The 20,995-nt window shown below is 46.5% G+C and overlaps 1 protein-coding gene across 1 annotated transcript in view; it reads left to right on the forward strand.

Annotated features, from left to right (window-relative positions):
* The window catches only part of MSH3 (mutS homolog 3), a 2,089,876-nt gene that overhangs the window by 1,991,469 nt on the left and 77,412 nt on the right, over positions 1–20,995 (forward strand). The gene's annotated exons all lie outside the window — the stretch shown is intronic.

Consider the following 20,995-nt stretch of genomic DNA (forward strand, 5'->3'; position numbering starts at 1 on the left):
GATACAAAAGGGGATGATGGACGGAGCGTTTGAGCAAATCAAACACTCACCCCCAGTCAACTGATCTGGGTTTAATCCATCACCATTCTTTAGATCACTCAGCCACCCCAGTTCAGACATGGCCATATGCAAATCAGTCTGACCCTGTACCTCATGGGAACAGTCCAGCCCGAACTGCCAAGTCATGTCTTCTCTGGACCGGAAACAAGCATCCTGGGACCGGTTTCAGATTCATAATCCTCATCAGCCAGGCTATCTTGAATTCCGTGGCCAAGTGAGCAAGGGACTCACGTCTGAGAGTACCCTGCCAACTTAGGGCGAACAAAGCGATGGATTTAGTCCCAGATTTAGTACTGGGGTGAATGTATGACATTGTTCTGCATTCTGTCCATCAACTGTTATTTTTGCATTTGTCACCCCGAGTGGGATGGGTATGCTCAGACGTGAGTCCCATGCTCTCCACACCACTGGAGTCAAGCTATCCTGGCTGAAGACTGCTGATAGCCAGAAACCGGTCCTCGGAAGCTTGTTTCCGGTCCAGGGAAGGCATGGCTTGGCAGTTCGGGATGGACTGTTCCCATGAGGCACAGGGTCAGACTGCATATGGCCAAATCTGAACTGGGGTGGTGTGGAGTGCAAAAAAACGATGGATTTAGACCCAGATCTCTGTACTGGGGTGAATGTATGACATTGTTCTGCATTCTGTCCTTCAACTGTGGTTTTTGCAGAAGATTTGAGGCAACCATTTCTTAAAAAAGCAACACCCAGAGTGGTTCTACTGCCGGATTAGCATGAGCAAGCTGTTAGAGCAGTACATAACATCATTTTTTTTTTGAAAACCTTTATTTCAATCAAAGTAATACAATTGCAGACCTACAACCACAGGGGCCGGCCGTTAGCTACAAAAACCAAGAATTGCATTGTTACACAGATCTTCAGCCGACAACCCGAGGGCCCGGCAGCGATTGCGCACATCATTTTAGAAGATCCTAAGTGGTAAGTAGAATAAATTAAAGGTTTCAGGTTTTACATTTTATAAATAAACAATAAACACAAACAGAAAAACTAGCGAGGCAATAAAACTATACAGTAAGTGTCTGTCCCTGGGAGGGGGGGGTAGTCACATCAGAAAGGATATATGCAATATAAGGAGATAAGATCTCGGGAGAGGGGGGGGCCGGGAGTGGGCGAGCACATCATAAACAGTATTATGCAACATACAGGGAATGTACGGTCACGGGGACAGAGGTATGTCAGGGACGTCCACAAGAGGGGGAGTGCAAATCTCCCCACGGTATGAGTTCCATTGGTGCCATATCCTCCCCCACTTCTTGGGTCTACCCCGAGCGACATACACAGTTTTTTCCCTGAACATGCACCAGTCCATGTTTTCTTTCCAGGCTGAAACCAGAGGTGCTTTCTGAGATCCTCACAGTTGGGCTATGTCCCTTTTAGCTACCATATTGCCAAGGGTAGCCCATTGAGTCTGCGCCACATTATAGTCATTCGGCTCCCGCACATTCAACAAACAGCGTCTGGCCTCCGGCAACAACGAAACACCCGTTACCTCTTCCATAACGGCATGCACACGATTCCAAAACACCACAACATCCGGACACTCCCATATAATATGAAGGAAAGTAGCAAGCATACCGCACCCACGCTTGCACAACCCATCCACAGAATAACCCATACGCAGCAGGCGTGGACCCGTGATATGTACTCAGTGTAGGATCTTTAATTGCACCAGCCGGAGACGTGCCGGAATCGCGACCTCTTTAGGAGAAGATATCGCAGCCTGCCAATCTTCATCGTCCAACTCCAGTCCATCGCCGGTCCAAGCACCCCGAAGCTGTATAAGCAGGTCTGATCGATCGTTGATAGGTTTTTTATATATGAGAGAAATGGTACTGTCAGGGACGTGTCCGTCAAGCACTCTGTCTTCAAGAGGAGAAGACTCTGGAATAACGGTTCCGACTGGGAAAACCGACCCAAGCGCATGATGGATCTGCATGTAACGAAAGTGCTCCCTATCACTTAGCGCTTATTCCAATTTGAGTTCGTCAAAAGTTTTGATCCTGTTCTAAACCCAGAGATCCCTGCTAATACCGATAAGATCCCACTTCTCGAAGCCTTTCGTCGCCCAGAGATTGCCCAGTCTCTCCGCCGCGTAGAGCGGGGTTGCTCTAGTCAATCTGTCCGACCACCCCGTGGCAGCGGTTGCACTACATATACAAAACAAAAGAAGAGTGTCATATGCAAGGTGTCTATGTAGAAACACAGAGGCAAAGACTGTGAAGAAGGACTATAGAAAGATACCCCTTGTTGACACATTGGAAACCTTCAAGGGTGTTATGAGAAGCCCTCACTCACCAACCTGGTTGGTGACATGCTTCATCATCGGGCCCACCAGGAGAAGCCGAGTGCCTCCCTGTTGTGCTACAACTCCAGGTTACTGCGGAGCTGGATTTTGTGACAGTGATGTGAAAAGTGATGTTAAAAATGTCTAATACTGTACTAACCAAAATGATTTATTTACTGGTCAGTTTAGACATGGTTAAAAAGGTTATGTGTGGAAAAACTACACCAATTATGATGGGAGTTTCCACTTAAAGTGGGGTCAACATGTTTCTGCCCTTTATAAGTGTAAGAATTACGTGGGCATTTGTCAGGACCGTGTAGCGTGTACCTTGGCGGTATTGGCGCGCTAAGGCCCACCCTAACCAAAGGACGTGAAAGTTAAAAATTGTGCTATGTGTAAAAAGGTGCAAAACAAAACACAAACCACAAGTTGTGGGATTTACCTCCACTCAGAGGAACCTGTATAGTCTGGAAAAGAAAAAAAACCAAACACACATGTAGGACAAAACATATAATTAATGTTTCATAGTTTGTGGTTGTCAGGACAGTCTCTGTGTTTAAAACGCTATAGATTGGTCTAGAGATAGACCTGGTGCCATAGATCTATTTTAGTGCCAGAAGCGCTGTATGATTGCCACAGGGGCATTACAGGCGTGTGGGCATGCACTATGGCGAAAGGAATGCAGGCCGTAGGACAGAGCGGCTATATTACAGCACTCGTGGATAGCGATCAATTGACCAATGGTTTTGGCCTGAAGTGCTAACTCCTACACGTTGTAGGGTGACACACAAGTGTTGGATTAAAAGATCTCACTTGTGTAGTAAAAGATCCACACCCCATGGGTCTCGGGAGGGGGGGTGGAGGCGAAAATGGCACACCCTGTAAGTAAAATAAAGGAAAGAAAAGCCTCGTAAATTTGCGCGGCTAACAGTGGTGACAGACAGGGAATTTATTTAGCTCAAAGTTACTGATGCGAAGGAATCGTACGCCCGCAACGCCTAGCACCCTCTTGGCACCTAGCTTCTCCTGCTCCGGACCCCGTGGATGTGGGTCACGGCGCCAGGGACGCTAATATGGAGTGCCGGTGGGTGTCGGGATAGGCGGGGAAACTGCAGCCAATCGGAGGCTGCCCTCAGAGAGAGGCTTGGAGGGAGAGTCCGGAATGGACCAATCCGGCGCCACTCTCAGAGCAAGGCTTGAGAAGCAAGCTCGCTCGTTCTGATTGCCCTCAGAGAGAGGCTTGGGACGGAAGACCCGGGCCGGCGTGGAAACGAGGCTTGGTCCTTCGGTCACTCGGACATTCGGGTTGGCTCTGCAATGCCGAACAGTTGCTGGGGAAACAGAGACTCATCTCCGTGTTGGGGGATGAATCGGGGAAAGTAATCATTATTAATTATTACTATCTAAAGTGAAAGAAAAAGGGGGATTCTGATTATAATAATAATGTTACGACAACAAAAATGAGAGAGAGTTGTTGTGTGAAAGGACAAAAGCGAGATGTTTGCTTAGTACGGTGGGGAGCCTTTCTAGAGGCTAGTTGAGATGACTACAAAGTCTGGCACTGCTGGGGGCAAAGGGATGGTGGTGTACCCCAGTTCAATATATATTAACAGGTAATACATTTGGTAGTTCAGCGTTTCAGTACTGTGGACCAAGGGATCTGATCATTTAGGCCATAAAGGTGTGTACCCAATCTGTACACCCAGCGTTGTTCTTTTTCAAACAGTATGCTTGCAGTGTTGGTTGTTGATTCAATTTGCTCTATGATGGTCCATCTCAGGTCGTTTGGTGTGTGGTTATGTTGGATGAAGTGCTCGCTTAGTTTTGTGGTGACTTTGCGGCATCTGATATTGCTGCGATGCTCGCAAATACGTTGTTTGACTTTGCGAGTCGTCATACCAACGTACCTTTTCCCACATGTGCAGGTGATAAGGTATATGACGTTCATGGAATTACAGTTGGTATGTTTCTTCTGGAACCATGTTTTCCCTGGTTCTAAGGAGAGTTCTTTTGTATGTTGTATGTTTTTTCTTTTGCACTACCCCACACCCGTAACGCGACCCCGGTGGGCCCAGTCAATTTCTTTCCCGCTGACCTGGAGTAAAGCGCCCTATTGTAGTTACCTCCCGGCAACTGCCACTTATCCATTTCGAATGCGGGATTTGGGACGGGGCCGTACATTGCGTGATTAATTGCACTTAATTGGGATGCCCAGTAGTAACGTTTGATGTCAGGCAACGCAATGCCTCCATCATACCAGGGCAAAGTCAGCTTCGCCAATGCAATGCGAGGTCGCCCGCCCCATATCAGCTTGCTCTGTAGGCTCTCAATCTCGTGGAAGTAACTGGCAGGTACAAGATCAAGCGTGTTTTGGATGGCATACAGGAATCGGGGAAGGGACATTATCTTGAAAAGAGCATCCCTTCCCACTGGAGACAGCGGCAGGCCGCACCATGCAGTCACGTCAGATTTAAGCCGGAGAAGCGGAGGAAGCAAATTCCTCTCATATCGTGCAGCGGGGTCCAACGATATAAAGATCCCCAAATATTTGAATCCAACGTGTGAAATTGGTATCGGGCAGACGCGTGGCAAGGGGGGTAACTCTCCATTGAGCGAATAAATACAAGACTTAGTCCAATTAATTACCAGGCCAGAGTTCTTCCTGAACGAACTCAGTACATCAAACAATACCCCCAATGACTTTCGGGGGGAAGTGAGGTATAGCAAAATGTTGTCCGTGTATAACGATATACGATCCTCAAAATCAGGGGACCACCTAATACCTGTACATAACATCATCAACAATTTGTGTGAACAAAGTCAGATCCCCACAAATTTAACAATATGCGGACTCTGAGTGATAGTGTGATCCAGAAGAGAAATTTTTAGGTTGAGAAGCATTAACTGATGTGATCTGAAAATGTTTTTGCCTACTCCAGTGTGAACACTGGGAAGCATTTATTACCCCAGGTCCCATTCATAAACAAGTGAGATAATCCTATCTCACTAACAGAAAAAAAGAACAAAGGAATGCTGGCCCCTACCCCACCCCCTCCCACCTGGAGTACATAAGCGTACTTCCCCAGCATTTGCTCTTCCGACAGAATGGGACGAGTCAGCAACTGGAAGGCTTCTGCTGGAATTGTGTCTCCGCTGCTGGGCTGGATGGCGGGGGGTGTTGCTGGCTGTCATGTCTCCCTCCCTGCCGAGCTTGGAGGTAGACATGCACGGTTCCTCCTCGGTCCGAGGATTACTGGCGGAGGCTTCCTTTTTCCGGTCCGCGCCTCCTGGGATGCTGGGCATGTTGAGAGTTGCAGTGTTTCTAGCATTGACTGGTGTAGACCCGGTGAATGCGGGGCACTTCCTGGTTGAGTTGTCTGACTTCCCGCGTCCTCGCAGTCCAGGAAGTCAGGCGTCACGACGTCAGTCGGCTGCATGAGGGTGTCCAGAGTCCTTTATCTGCAACCGATGGGCGAGTACCGCATAGTGGTTTTTGAATTGTGTTCAGTGACATCTGTGCTTTCCGTGGGGCTGTGTCTTGGATCTTGGTGAGCCCCTGATCCTTTTTTTTCCTGCACTGTTCTTTTATTGGGTGCTGATGTTGGTCGAGATGGGCAAACACTCCAGGAAGCGCAAACATGTGATGCACTCCTCTTCTACGTCTTCTTCTCCGATGTGATATAAACGCCGCACAGAGGGGGGAAGTTGCTAGGATAAAGAGGCTTTGCAGTAGATGGGTGGGGATGCCCAGTCCAAAAGCTCTTTCCCGGTTCAGATATCTCATTCTTCTGATTCTGAGGAAGATTGGATGGGGGGAGGAGAACAGGGGGAAGTACTTTGATAAGGACTTGTTACCAGAATTGCTCAAACATTTCAAGCCTAACATGGGTTTTTCTGGAGAGGAGGCTCCCAGCGCATTGGGTGGTTCATTGCTGCGTCAGTTTCAGAGTACAGCAGTGGTGGATGTGCCTGTCCATCCCTACATCCATGAGGTGTTGAAGTGGGAGTGGAAGGACCCTGATCGGATTGTGCTACCCCGTTTCATCGCCAAGCTGTATCCTCGTCAGGACATGACAAAAAACTTGCCATACTCTATTCCAACTGATTCTGTTGTTTCTAGTCTGGTGGGTCGGACCTCTTTGACTGAGGATGCGGTTAGTAGGGATCCAGTGTATAAGAAAGTGGATGCTTCCCTCAGGAAGGTTTACTCAGGTTCCCTTATTTCTGATACCAAAGCTCTGTATCAGTCACTGGATGATACGTCAAACTGTTCTGGTCTTTTGGAACAAATTGAGCGGCAAGTGGAGTTTCTTTCAGATTTGTCCTTTGATGTGATGCGGGCCTCAGCTCTTTCTAGGGGGGGCGTTGTGGCAGCTCGCTACAATCTGATTTTAAAGGAATGGAAGACTGATTCCGTTCAGAAGGCTTCCACCCTGCGCTTGTTTGTGTTTGGGTAGGATTTAGAGGACATTTTGCACAAGTTTTTTAAGGAGAAAAAGAAATGTTCTTCTTTTAAGTAGTCCTCCACTGCTGCTGGACCTTCTGAACCCAAATCCCCTTTTCATCAGCCCTCTCGCAGGCAGTTTTCTATGGGTCAGGCGAGGTTTTCTTCTGGCAGGGGTCTGAACAGGAAAGCAAAGTCTTCCCCACCTAAGCCACATTCTGCGGGTGGGGTTCACAGAAGCGCAGAGTTCAGCAAAAAAACTCAGCCGTCGGCAGAGCGGAGTTTACCATAGCGTCATGCTAATTCCATTCCTAATCCTAGCCCACCACCTAGCCCTTTACCATAATGGCTGCCAAAGACTTCTTTTCAACTTCGTTTCGCTATCGCCCCAATTCATCCATTTTACTCCACTCTGCGCATGCGTGAAAACAATGTCCTGAAGAGCGCAGTTCTTTCCATCCGGAACCCTTCTTTTGTCGTATGTGGCGAAGAGAGAAGAACACAGACATCACATTTCCTACTCTGCAGGCAGAAAGCGGGAGGCAGCCAGGCAGGCAAGATGTGCTCCCTGAACCAAAACCCCCCCCCCCCTCTCCAATGGCCAACGTAGGCCAAATCACTGTGTGTACTCAATAGTTGTTTGTTTTGTTACTTATTTAACACATACAACTTGGTCACAGAAGACCTTGCTGTTTTCAAAAGCGCGTATTATGTTTCTGACATATTTTTATTTTAAAGTATATGCTCCTCATAAAACAAAGTAACGAAAGGACTGCAAAAGTGTTTGTGAGTAGTAATACTAGAGCACGAGCCAAAAAGCGGTCTCTGAACAAAACCACATATGCAGTTTCCGGTGCAGCTTCTTGCTGAGTATCACTCTCTGCCTCTTGCCCTGCTCTTGCTGCTGCTTCGGCGGTGTCCCTTCATGGAACTCCGGCCCCTGGCCTTGATCTCCCCCAAGTCCCCACCAACTGCTGCCAGTACTCTGGCAGCATGATTGGCCATAAGCTGGGTCAAAGTGGGCACCCAGCCGCCCCTACAGTAGTCTCGTTTTGACTCTTGTTCAGGTTGTCCCTCTCCTTGGAGTCATACACGGAGTCAGCAAGTACTCCTACGTTAGCGAATCAGAGTCTGCAAAGTGGCTTTTCTAAGGGACCAGTATGCTCTGCTGGATTCTGGGTACTGCTGCAGCTCTCTGCCGCTCTCTCCACTCTCAAGCTTCAAGGCTCCCTGCACATGTTGCCTTTTACTGACGCTGGATGCTGAATGCTGATTTTTGGCGCTACCTGCTTCCTGGAATTTATCAGCACAATAAAAAGAAATGCTCCAAAATAAAATCCTGGGTTAACTATCACCTATTCTCCATCAGTGTCAATCACCCAAACCTAAAGAAATACCATTAGGTACCGTGCCGAGCAGAACTATGCCCACTTGTGGAACTCCATGGAATTCAGTGGAGTGTTTTGGCAACTCTGCGGAATTCCGCAGAGTGAAAATCCCCAAGCTCCGCCCATGCCTACCTCATTCCTGACTATATGGCAGCCGAACCAGGATTGTTGGTAGGAGCTTCAGCTCTTTCTTACGGCTTGGTTGCAGTCTTGTTCAGATGTGTGGGTGCTGGGCATTGTGAGCCTGCGGTACCGAAACAAGTTCTCAGAGACTCCTTTAGATGCCGGGGTTCGTCTGACTCCTTGGCCTTCATGTCTGAACAAGAGGGCCGAGTTGTCTCCGAGAATCAAATCCCTCTTGGTCAAAGGGGCGATTCAGGTGGTGCCCACTCTGGAGATGGGGAGGAAGTTTTATTCTCTGATATTACTTGTACCCAAGGTAAAGGGAGGTTCCGTCTGGTGCTGGACTTAAAGGGGCTGCACTTCAAGATGGAGACTCTTCCGAGGGTGATTCCGTTGGTTCTCCCAGGTCATTTCTTGTGCACCCTAGATCTGCAGGATACTTACGGTCATGTCCCAATTCATCCCAGCTCTCTGAGGTTTTGACTTCAGGCCGTCATTTTCAGTTTCTGGTCCTACCTTTTGGCCTGCAGTCCACTCTGAGGGTGTTCACTATGGTGGTGGTGCCATTGATGGCCTCTTTCCATCTTCAGGGTGTCCTCATCTACCCATACTTCGACGAGTGGCTGATGCACGCTCCTTCTCGGAATCAGTTGCTTGTCGATCAGGAGTTGGTATGTTCTGCATTGCTGGTTCGCAGGTTTCTGCTGAACATTCCCAAGTGTCAACTGGAGCCCTCTCAGGACTTTATCAGGGTTCACTTTCACACCGATCTGAACAGGTTGTTCCTGTCGGTGTTTCCGGTGGTGACTTTGGGTTCCCTTGCTCTGTGGTTCTTGAGAGGTTCTCCTTCCCGTCCCGGCTCGGGTTGCGACTTCTAAGTCGCATGCCGGAGGCGGTTTTCACGGTGCCTTGGGCTCATTTTCATCTCGGGCCTCTGTGGGTGCATCTGTTAGCATGTTGGAATCCTTTGTCGCAGAATCTGACCCTTCTGGTTCCGGTGTGTCCTTCCATCCTCCCTGCCCTGCACTGGTGGACAGTGTCTGCCAATCTTTCCAGGGGTATGCTGTTGCAGCCCTCTTCTCCAGCAGTCCTGATGACGGATGCCAGTGCTTTCGGTTGGGAGGCGACTTTGGAGTCTGGCTCGCTTCAGGAGGGGAGGCACTCCTCCAATTGGCTTGAGTTGACAGCTGTTTCCTGGGCTGTCGTGGGGTTCCGAAGTCTGTTGTTGGGGTGCAATGTGGTGGTGCGTTCCGACAACATGGTGTTGATAGCCAACCTGCATCATCAAGGGGGAGATCAGGTCCAGGTCTCTGAATGCAATGGTGGTTCCCATGTTTTGTTGGGGAGAGAGGCACCAGTTGTATCTGGCGGATGTTCACAGAAGGGGGGGGTGGACAATGGGGTGGCAGATGCCCTCCGTTATTTCCCTGCCTCCCAGGATTTGTATCTGACTCCAGATGACTTTCGGCTTGTGTGTAGGAGGTTTGGTCTTCCCTTTCTCAACCTATTTGCTTCCTAGCACAATTCTCAGCATCCTCGGTTTTGCTCCCATGTCCGTCAGGAAGAGGTATTGGGTGGATGCTCTGACCATTCCTTGGCCATCACGCCTGTTGTATGCCTTCCTGGCCCTTGCGATGATCCCCCGGTTCCTGGCTTGCCTGAAGCAGGAGTCTCTGGAGGTAGTGAGGCCCTTTTGGCCTTGCCGGTCTTGGTTCCCCACTCTGTGACTGTTAGCTGGTCGGGGTCTGTGGTTGCTCCCCTGCGGTCGGCTCCGATGTTGCCTCTTATTCTGGTACGGCTGTCATTGTGGAGGTTGAGAGGCAGACATTACGGTGTTGGGGTTTCCCCGAGCATTTAGCCTTGGCTCTCCAGCAGTCTCAGATACCTTTGACCCTCAAATCCTATGGGCAGCATTAGGGGAATTTCAAGTGCTGGTGTTGTGCTCTGGAGTTGTCCCCCTGGAGTGTTCCCTGCCAGAGGTGCTGCAGTTTGTCGGGGACGGGTTTGAGAAGCATTTAGCTGTTTCCACATTGCAGGCTCTGTGTGCCGCGATTAAAGAGTTTTGTTCCCCTTGATGGAATTTATCAGATGTGGATGACTTGGTGTCTCAGTTGCTGAGGAGTTTTTCTTTGGCCCATCCTGTGATGCGGTCATTGATTCCTTTTTGGGACCTTCCCCTGGTAATGCGTGCTCTGCCGGAAGCTCCCTTTGAGCCTTTGGCTGAGATGGGCATCAAGTTTGTGATTTTGAAGGTGTTTATTTTGGTGGCCATTAGTTCGGCCAGGCACCTTGGGAGGGTGGGGGGGTTGGGGGCTCTGATGGCTTGGAATCCCTTCCTGTCCTTTTTGAGTATGTGATGATCCTCCGGTTAGTTTACTTTTTTGTCCCAAAGGTGCCTTCGCAGTTCCATCGTTCCCAGGAGTTGGTGTTGCCTGCTTTGTGTGCAGATCTGATGTCTGGGGATGATGTTCCTTGGCCGTCGTTGGATGTTTGCCGGGCTTGGCGTATTTATCTGGTTCGGACTCATCCTTTCTGGAAGTCGGACTTCCTATTTGTGTCGGAAAGCCTCTTCTTCCATTGGTCGTTGGTTGAAACAGGTCATTGTGTTGACTTACTCCCTTTCTTGTTCCCCTCCTCTGATGGGTGTGCAGGGGGCATTCTACTCGGGGGATAGTGGCCTCCTGGGCTGAGGTTCGGGAGGTTTCCCTGTCTGAGATCTGTAGGGCTGCTACATGGGTGTCCTCTAATACTTTTGTGCGGCATTATCAGATCCAGAATTTGCTGGGTGATGATGTTAATTTTGGGTTGGGTGTGCTGCAGGCTGTGTGCTCCTGACTTCTTGCTTTTTTGTACCAATAAATCACTGGGTGTGGCCGTCTTCCTTGTGTCCTGGTAGTATGTTGTTGATGAATTCCGGTTTGTTGCTTGGGTATTCTCACTTGTTTATGAATGGGACGAGGACAGGAGGGACATTTGGGGCAATGCCCTATTGCTTATTGGTAATATTCATTACTCCTGGTCCCGTTGTCCTTGTCCAATTAATTTATACCCTCCCTCCCAGACATGCCAGCCTTCATCTGTGGCTCGAAAGTTCAGAGTGAATGCTGGGTAAGTACGCTTATGTACTCCCGGTGTGACGAGTGGGGTAGGGGGCCAGCATTTCTTCATTCTTTCTTTCTGCTGGTGAGATAGGATTATCTCACTTGTTTATGGATGGGGCGAGGACAACGCGACGAGGAGCAATAATTAATTGCCACCATAGAGTAAGGAGGTAATGAGTAATGGACAAGCTCTGTAATGCTCCATACATGTGGTGACATTTGAAATTGGTAAGGCGTAAAGGTTGCGAATGAGTGTGAGCAAATCCGACAGACAAAAAGTGGTTTGGTAGGATTCTTTTCCCCCATCATCTCAACCACCCCCCTCCCCTCCTCCCACCCCCCCTCCCCGGAAGATTTTGAAAAAAAGAGCAGCAAATGGAGTATTTTAAAGCAAGTTGATTTATAAAACAGTTGTGAAAATATAGTCTAAAAATATTTAAACTTAAAAAACAGTCCAAATCTTACTGCATTAAATATGGCCAAATGTTTCTGTAGTCTGGGAATTGTACAGTGTGGCAAGCAAGGTTTTTTATTATCTTACCTGCACACGCGGCTTTCGCTGCACTACATCTGACTGGTAAAACTGAAAGATTTTCATGCCATATTAATGATCTCAAAATAAGTGTTGATCATTGCAAAATAATTCCCGGGCAGGCAGGTGTATCTGAGTGATAATTAATACGAGAGAGGCGCATGGCGCACCAATCTCCAGGACACGAGAGCAAGCGTGTGTAGCCAGATTACAAGACATTTATTAGAGGTAGGTGAGCAAACAAATTAACAGTGAGTGCTGAGCCAAGGGTCTGGCTTGGATCTTAGAGCCCGTGCACAAGCCGAGCCCTGAAAATATTTGCTGTATAAATCGAACATACATGACATAAGACATGAAAAGTCTCTTCAAAATTCAAAAAGTGTATTTCTTTAACATATAGTAGTACCTTTGACATTGAGAAATCACATTTTAGCATTGTGCTGAGAAGTACTTATAAAAAAATGACAGTTTTGTACAACTGGTAGTCTGAACTCACCTATTTAAAAGTGCTATCATACTTGTTAATAAAGGAAAATGGATCTGGTGAATAAAATAGTTGCCCAAGAGCACACAATTCAAGTCAGGAAGTCGCGATTTATCCAGCATTTCTGGTTCCATTTTGTTCAAATCGAGGACATAGGTATTTATTTGTCTCTCCTTATGTTAAGGCTTTGTTTTTACCTCTCAGTTCATTTTTCGGCAGTTGTTAAATGCAGCACGAACTTGACCCCATGGTCGAGTGCTTTACATGAGCACCAGTTACGTCACAAAAATTCACAGGTACTATTGAAAGGCATGGGCAGATCATGTCACAGGCCGCCCCCAAAGGGGGCCTTGAGTGCTGGCGCCATAACAGCCGCCACGGCCCTGGAAAAATCCGGGTTGGGCCACTATGAAGCGCCCAGAGGCAGAGGGGGCTACCCCTCGCGGGAGAAAGTGTACCAAGGTGGTGCTGATGCACCTGGCCAAAGGGGGGCCAGGTGATTTTTGAACCCCCCAATGGGGTGAAGTCACCTTCATGGCAAAAAGCAATGGGGGGTGTTAAAAGATACTGCTCCCCACAGTTCAGAACACTTATCGCACACTGTGAAGCTAAGGGAGCGACGCACCAAGAAAAACACGAGACCCACACAACAGCAGTGTTGCAGTGCTGGACGGCAGGCAAAGCGACGGCGGATAAAATGGGTACAATGGTTGGTTATGGAGGCACACCCGGAAGGCGGTGTGTAGGAGGAGGGCCACTCACTTTGGGATGCCTTACGGCAGGGTAAGTAGGCCCGAAACAGGGGTAGTAAACGGAGATGGCACCCGCAGCCCAGACCCGCTGGACAGCAGGGTACAAAAGGGACTAACAAGGTAGCGAGTTGGAGCCTAACTCCGGGAAGAGGCTACCCCCACACTCAAGGGGCGTAGAAACCGACAGAACAATTTTATGACCCCAAAAAGCAGCAAGATATGAGTTATGCCTGCAAAAGAACAGAACAGCGAACTGTCAGAGTTGTTTATTGACCTAAGATGTGCATTAGATTTATGATAAGCGATGCATGACAGTCCGTAATGATGATTTATGGCCAGGGTCATAAAATTATGGCTAGGGCATCAGAAGAGAAGTGTCAATTGTACATGTCATGCGACTAAAACTGTGGCCAAAAGAGACCACAATACTATAACACATGTTGACTGCGTTTTTCGATGTACACATGTAAGAAAGTTGCATGCCAATTTTTGGAGTGGGCACAGTGTGGGGCTTAAGTGATGTGTCAGAATCACAGGATGGTTAGCCGACGCTGAGACTCTAACCTGGTTCCACAGTTGGCAGCTCTGACTGTAACACCACATCCTGGGTCGAAGGAGGCACCTAGAAGCCAGTTGAAACCTTTCAGGCTCGAGCTTTCAGTGACTCGCCCACCTCTGACATGTAATATGTCTGTATGGCAGCATATATTTGCCTGCGGGCCTGAATGACGCTGTGTGTGCTGCCGTGCAATAGAACAGTGCTGAGAAGAGCACAGTCAGCTGTATTGCGATCCAGGCGCCGCCTGTGGATGTGACGCAAACATCCGAGCGGTACAAAAGGGGGTGGTGATGGACGGAGCATCTGAATCAATCAAACACTCACACCCAGTCAAAAGATCTGGGTTTAATTCATCACCGTTCTCTAGCCCACTCTGCCACCCCAGTTCAGACATGGCTATATGCAAATCAGTCTGACCCTGTGCCTTGCGGGGAATGAGATTTTGATATCAATTTATGATCAATTTAATAACTTCTCTCATTCGTCAATTTTGGATCGCTCTTTATCTGTCATTGAGTAAAAGACAAACCCCGCTTAGGTTAGCTAAACCCCATAAACTGACGCCACTCTGAAGAACCACTTACAACTGGTAAAGTTTTTGAAAGTTTTATATAAAAGTCAAATTTAAATGCGAATACAATCCTCTCAAGATAAATCTCAAAAGTATACAAAAGAATACAAAATCAATTCGTGAATCAGCCAATCAAAGCATCGATGTGAAGTGGTTCCTTTGCGTCATCTACAGAAAGAGAAAATTAATCAAGTTAAATCTGTCCCTACTCTATACTAAGTGACATCCCTACTTCGCAAGTTCCTAACCTAAAAAGGTGTCAGCAGTTTGACTCCCAAAGAAGTTCAAACTCTCTTAGCCTCTAAAGGTAGCTTAAGTTTAAGAAGCAGTATCCTCTCTGCCTACCCATCCGCTCTCTAAGGGTCCTCGGCCTACTGCTCTTTTGCGCCCTGATCTCTCTCAGCGCATCTGCTCAAGTCATCCACTCTGAGCTTTCTATGATGGCCTCTGCTCGGAGCTGTTCGCTCTCGCCTTCGCTATCTTATCCCCGGGGTGCTGTCCCTAAAATACACAATCACAGTGTGGGTGGAACGCCCCTTCGACGCCCACCACGGACTTTCCCCGTGAGGTCATCTTCTAGCTTTTTCCTTGCTTCGTCTCTTTCGCCGTCCGTTAAGTTGACCTTCTTCTTTAGATGTCATCTTCGTCTTCTTGGTGGTGACTTCATTCAATAGTACAATTGACACCTTCAGATCATAAGTCAACAACCTCAGCAGAACTTTAAACTTTACGACTATGATTTTGACCCTTCTAGGTCCTGTGAATGGACTTCTCAAAACAACTCTCAAATTCCAAACGCTTCTTATCACGTTCAGGCCATAAACTTTGTCCAGCGTTGTCACCTTAAATCTAGCAAGCGCTAGACTCCTTGGCTCGCACGTTCACATCAAAACTATTCACGACTCCTGTGAGCCCACTAAATTACAAACAGCGGACTACACTCCTGCTAACCCTTGGTCAGTCAGGTTAAAACCACAAATGACCTAAACTTTTCTAACATTCCTACAAGAAGCCTTCTACACAGTATAACCTTTAACACACATTTATATATAATCGCATTTAGCAAATCCCTTACGTATAAGTGAATATATTGTACATAGAATACAAACTACATAGAGTATAACTTTATATTCTCATTTGTTACATCGCCGTATATGTTCTCTGCACATTTCTCCATGTTACATTTCACGCCGTTTCTCCATTTAAAGTTACACACGTACATGAACTCTACTTTGCACGTTCTACATTTCGTAAGCATTTCTACACATTTTGACATTAGCCCACTACGTATACGGGCCTTCTAAATCTAATACATGTTCTAAAGTGAATACAGTTACATTTCCTATATTACTTTTGACTACATCGGTTAACTTTATGCTATAAGTGTCAACTTCACGTTACGATATACATTTCATTCCTACGTTACACGATGTGCTTGTAAATATGTCTCATACATATTTTTTATTCAAATTTGCGCTCTCTCAGTCCCCCCTTTGATGACTTTTAGGAGTCATCACTAAATGCAATTTGAATAACATCTCTACACAGAACTAGTTACAATATTCCCTCTTTTCATCGTTTCGAGTGCTCTTAAGCTTTTGTACTGTTGATCTTGTAACGCAGCTAATCTCCTTTCTTGCTCTCTCATGGATCTTTGTAACCGGTTCGACCTATACCATTTATACAATTTTACTAAACCTAACAATGTGATTATGCAAATTAATACTATCAATACAGGTTTTAATATATACCACACTATGCTTTTACCAAGATTGGCAAACCAACTCCCAACCTTTCCTACTCCATGACCGACTTTTTCCCAAACGTTTATTTTTGATAAATCTTCGATTTCTTGATGAATCTGTGTAATGTTCTGTATGACTTTCTCAAGTGGTTTTGAATTATCAGGAATATAAGTACAACATTCCTGAACCTTCAAAGCCTTGCAAACTCCGCCTTCTTTTGCTAGCAGTACATCTAAAGCAAGTCGGTTCTGAAGAACCATTGCTCTTATCGACTGCATCTCGCCTTCTACTAACATTAATGACCTTGCAGTACTTGCAGATAATCTATCTACAACTGTAGCTAGTCTCCTGATCTTAACATCGTTAAGTATTAAACCTAACAAAGGAAACATCGCTCCAAATATGTCTCCTACTACTTCTGCATCTCCTACTTCCCTTTTCTCTCTTGTCGAAGCCTTTCCTTCTATTATCGCTAAATCCTTTGCATGATATATTTTGGGGAAGACAATTGCCAAGTAACACGAACCATACCAATTGTCAGGTAGTTTTACATAGGCATTTCTTCCACATACAAAATACACATTCGGAATCGCTTGCATCCCTTTCATAAAATCTTTCGTATAGTACTCTAATCTAAAAGCATGTTCGCAATTCACTTCACCTACAAATACACTCTCATAATACGTCTTGCTTCGAGTTAAACATAACTTTCCTTTCTGCGTTCTATCCAATGCTATTGGACCATTGCTACCTTTCCTTTTATGCGCTTTCTCCTCTTCTGTCCAATCAGTTTTCCACTGTCCTGACAATTTCAGAATCTCCTGTCTTCTGTATCGGTCATCTACTTGTCCTATGAACTTTTTCTCTACCTCTGACACTTTGCAAGTCAGATTATTTCTGCGTGCGTATGATGTATCCAATGTATCCCAAGGAAGAAAGAATTTAGCTAGTCTATCCTCCTTTTTGTAATAGTCCCACTTATTCATTTGTTTATAATTCGGAACTTCAGGCAGTACCGAATCATAATTTGAAAAGTAGTACTCGAATCCTTCCCTACCATAAAATATACTAAGCAGTAAACTACATGTTATCCCATAAGTCAGTGGGAGATGATGATATCGGATGCCTTCGTCTACGGAAGCCGGCAATTGCATACAAACGTAGCAATCCTTGGCCTCCATGGCATCGATATACTCGTACAATAGTTTAGCGTATGCGTTTGACCTAAAGTTTCCCTGCGACTCGTCTACGTGTAATCTACGAGTTTCATCTGCCAGTAACGCCTTTTCACGTATTACATTGCTCTCCTCCTTCTTCCCCACAAGAGCAGGTCTTAAAGTCGTTACAGGCTTTACATCTGCTGTTTCTTTATCTCCTTCATTTCCTATTATGTATGATATTGTCACTACTGTAATTATGAGAAAAATTACTACTGCTATCAGTGTACCTACTATGCATCTAGCTTTTCGGTTTGGGTTGCCGTTCTCCATGTTATCAAAACAGCGTAGCTCCTTCTTTGGCGAAAAAGTTTTTTCTTCCCAGTCTTGGTTTGCTTTATTTGCTTTCTCAGTCTGTAAGGTGCTCTTTATCAACAAAAGTCTCTTTTTCGCAACCAATGTCTTTTTCTCTTTTAGCAACAGACAACCCTAACCCTTCTCCGTCCTCTAAATGTAATCCCTAATTTTATTCTTCTTTCCACTCGGCGCTAGGTTATCTTCTTCTTTATAACTTATATACAAAAGTCTTTTATGCATCAACAATTATTCTCGTACCTGCAGCTTTCACAACAATTTCCAATAATTCAAAACGAATAACTTTTCCTTCCTCCTCTGGAATTGGATGACCAAAAGTCGGAAACTGTAATCTATTTAGCACTAGATCTTGAATTTGACTCAAATATGGGGGTATGGGAAGTGTGAAAGTCAGTAACCCCTCAGTCTCGAGTCCAGGCGTCAACATCCATATCTCTACTGCCACAAATGGATCGTGATCGATTACTTTCACTTTCTTCACTCTCCCAGATTTCTGTCCCCAAGACATCTGCTAGATAAGTCCACTCTGGGGTGGCGTACCTTCTGCAGGGCACATGTACCCTTCTCGATCTTCTTGGACTTTCAGTTCCTGAGTCTGTAGTTTCCTCTTCCTGATCCGATTCTTCAGCGATCGGGACAAGAGCTCTTTCTTGTTCTGCTTTTAAGTTTGGCCTTCTCCTTCTCTCCGGCCAACTAGCTTCGTCACTCCTTGTCCTCCCGCTCTTTGTTCTTGGACTTGTCTCTTGGTCACTCTCTGCTTGTTCAATATCTGATTCGATCTCCCAATTACTCTCTTCTCCTGAGGCGACTTCGGTCCCACTGGTGTCCTGACCTTCGTCAACCTGTTCCGTCTCAGTCTCAGCCTCTTCGATCACCTCCACAGCTTGGCTTTCCCCCTCTATGGCTTCTCCGCTTTCCGCTGGATTCTCATCCGAGAGAGGAGCTGTTTCTTCTAGAGGTGTTGGCACTCTTCGGGTGTGTGAGGCATGTATCCAATTTGGCAAACCTCCACACTTTATTGCAGTGTTCGTCACAAGTATGACTTGAAATGGTCCTCTCCAGCGCACGTCTAAGCAGTTCTTCCTGACGTGTTTTTTCACCAAAACCCAGTCCCCCGGACTCAGGTCATGGCACAAATCTTGTGCTGATGGAACCTCCGCAGCCTGGACCTGGAGGGACACAGAATTAACGGCATCAGATAGTCCCTTGCAGTAGTCCAAGATCAAATCGTCTGTGATGTTCACTAGGGCTGCAGTCGGAACCGATGGCAATCTCATGGCTCTCCCCATTAGCACTTCATGAGGAGAGAGACCTGTTTTCCTATCTGGTGTGCTACGTATGCTCATAAGAACCACTGGAAGTGCGTCTGGCCAACTCAGGGATGTTGCTGAACAAACTTTGGCAAGTCTGGACTTGATTGTACTGTTGATTTGCTCTACAATCCCTGAAGCTTCTGGTCGATAGCTGCAATGTAACTTTTGATCGATACTCAAGGCTGAACATAGCATCTTCACTATTTCGCTATTAAAATGAGTTCCTCTGTCCGATTCCAAAGAGGATGGCACCCCAAACCTCGGTATTAACTCTCTAAGTAACAATTTCGCTACTGTAAGTGTATCGCACCTACGTGTAGGGTAAGCCTCAACCCATCTAGAAAAGATGCAAACAATCACTAAAACATATCTGAGTCTATTGCATTTAGGCATTTCTATGAAGTCAAGCTGCATTCTATTGAAAGGCCCCCCAGACCTCCCAATATGACTCAATGTGACTGGTGTTCTCTTTCCTACGTTTAGCTGCTGACAGATCGCACATCGCTGACACACTGCTTCTGCCGCTACTCTAAACTTTGGATTGTACCACGTTTGTCTGAATACTCTCACCATAGCATCTCTACCTATGTGTGCTGATCCATGCAATTTCCTTGCCATTGGACTAACAAGTTCATTTGGTAAAACTGCTCTCCCATCTGCAGATATCCAGAAATTCATCTCACTTCTAGTACAACCCGCTGTTTCCCAACTCTTTTTCTCATCATCGGGTGCATTTTCTTGAACACTCTTTAGCTCATCCCACGTATCTACAGTATCTAACAACATTGTCAATTCAGTTCTTTCTTGGATTCCCCCCACTTTTACATCAGTGTGAGAATATCCCTGTTCTGCGCAGTAACGCGCTACTTCATCCGCATAGCGATTACCTTGGGACACAAAATCGACATTTTTTGTATGCGCTGCGCATTTGACCACTGCAATAGCTGTTGGGCCTTGCAATGCCTCTAACAAAAGTCTCACGAATTCTCCATTCCTAATGGGAGAACCCGAGGAGGTCATGTAACCTCTTTGAGACCATAACTGCCCATAGTCGTGAACTACCCCGAAACCATACTGGCTATCGGTGTATATGGTGACTCGAAGTTTGTCGCCTGCTAAACAAGCACGCGTCAAAGCAACAATTTCAGCTACCTGAGCGGAGTGTACTCCTTCCAGGCAAGCGGCTTCTATTACTCTCGTGATTGTGCAAACTGCATAAGCTGCTCTCAGCTGACCGATATCGTCTCTTACACATGAACCATCAACAAAGAAAATTTCATCGGGTCAGTCAATGGCTCATCTACGATATCGGGTCTCGGTTTGGTGCATAGTTCAGTCACATCAAGGCAATCATGATCTGTACAAATTTCATCATCTATCTCATTTGGAAGTGGCATCAAAGTTGCAGGATTCAAGACGGAGCATCTTTTTAGGGTCACATTCTCGGCAGCCAGTATGACTTGCTCGTAGCGTGTGAGCCTGCTATTTGTCAGATGCTGAGTCTTAGTCCTGGTCATTAACAATTCTACAGAATGTGGTACGTACACCACTAACTGATGTCCCATTACCACGCTTTCAGAACGTTCAATGCTGACACCCGTTGCAGCTACGGATTTGAGACATCCGGGCAACGCTGCGGCTACTGGATCTAATGTAGCCGAAAAATACGCCACTGGCCTGCGCGCATCTCCATGTAACTGGGCCAAAACTGCTAACGCGCATCCCTCTCTTTCGCAGCAGTAAAGCAAAAATGGTTTTGTGTAATCAGGCATCCCTAAAGCCGGGGCGCGACATAAGTCTTCCCTCAGCTGCAAAAATGCCATCAAACAATCTTTGTCCCATGGTACCGGATCACTTACTCCTTTGTGCGTCAGTTGTAATAAAGGTTTTGCCTTCAGTGAGAAGTTGGCTATCCACTGCCGACAATAACCGACCATGCCTAGAAACATCCTGACTTCTCTTTGTGTTGTAGGCGCGTTCATCTTCATAATCGCCTCTATTCTGTCTGGAGACACCTTCCGCTTTCCCTTTTCAATCCTATGGCCCAAGTATTGCACTTCAGTCTTACAATACTGCAATTTACTTGGAG

This window comes from Lissotriton vulgaris, chromosome 3_1, assembly GCF_964263255.1.
Source record: "Lissotriton vulgaris chromosome 3_1, aLisVul1.2, whole genome shotgun sequence".
Taxonomy (NCBI): Eukaryota; Metazoa; Chordata; class Amphibia; order Caudata; family Salamandridae; genus Lissotriton; species Lissotriton vulgaris.